The following is a 1,295-nucleotide window of genomic DNA, read 5'->3' as shown; positions in this document are numbered from 1 at the left end:
GTGGCGTCGCCTTGTTCTGGGAGGACGGGCTCGATATCAGACTCTTGTCGAAATCGCGAAACCATATTGATGTGGAGGTGTTCGCAGTGGATGGATCCGGGATCAGATGGAGGTTAACCGGGTTCTATGGTTATTCGGCAGCGGTGGACAGACATCTCTCTTGGGATCTTCTTCGAGAGCTGGTTGATCATTCCTCACTGCCATGGATCGTCATAGGCGACTTCAATGAGATTATCTTGGATTAGGAGAAGGATGTTCGGGTTCCGAGAAACCCTACGCAGATGAACCGGTTCCAGACTGCATTGGCTGACGTTGAGCTCATTGATCTAGGTTATTTTGGAGCGATTTTTACCTGGAAAGGAGGGGATGTCAGGTGGCAGATTGGAAAGGAATTTTTGAGGCTAAGGATTTACTAGTAAATGGAACTAGATGGCAGATTGGTGATGGTAGCTCAGTTCATGCATGGGAGGATCCTTGGCTGCCTAGAGCTCATGATTTTTGGCCTCTTAGTAGACGAAGTTTGCGTCTTTCGAAGGTTAGTGATTTTATTACAGCTTCTCATTCTTGGGATTTAGCTGCTCTTGAGGAACATTTTGAACCTACGGATGTTAGTCTGATTCTTGCTATTCCTCTTCGACATCATTCCTCTCAAGATAAGCTAATGTGGCATGAACCAAGAGGGAGATTTTCTACCAAAACAGCATATCTTTTAGCTCGGTCTCTTTCTCAAGATTTCTCATCAACTTCAAATTCATCTGAGTCCCCAAAGTTATGGAAGAAGGTATGGCAGCTTGGGTTACCGGGTAAAATCAAGGTTCATGTTTGGAAAGTTTGTTCTTCGATATTACCTACCATCGAGACTCTCCGGTCCAGGAAGGTGTTTATTGAGAATGGTTGCTATTTTTGCAATGCTGCTGTTGAATCTATAACACATGTGAGTAGAGATTGTTGTTTCATCAGCACATGTGAGTAGAGATTGTTGTTTCATCAGAGATTTATCCAAAATGTTTCCGGAGCTTCTTGGGATTTTTCAAGGTGTCTCTCCTTCGATGTCTATGATGGACTGGCTACTGGTATGTTCAGATTCCCTGTCTTCCAATAATTTCAAATTGTTATTAATCATTCTTTGGCATGGGTGGAAAGAACGGAATTCTAGGCTTTGGGAGAATAAAGCTAGTTTCTTGAGTAAACTTTTTTATCAAATCCGGACCTATTTCCTCTTGTTGCGTTCTGTTATGCATAAGAATATACCTCGCAGACGGGTACTGAAACCTTAGGTTCCCCCACCAGTTGGC

The sequence above is a fragment of the Fragaria vesca genome, linkage group LG5 (genome assembly GCF_000184155.1).
Source record: "Fragaria vesca subsp. vesca linkage group LG5, FraVesHawaii_1.0, whole genome shotgun sequence".
NCBI lineage: Eukaryota > Viridiplantae > Streptophyta > Magnoliopsida > Rosales > Rosaceae > Fragaria > Fragaria vesca.
The sequence above is the reverse complement of the archived record's forward strand: the minus strand, read 5'-3'. Positions refer to the sequence as shown.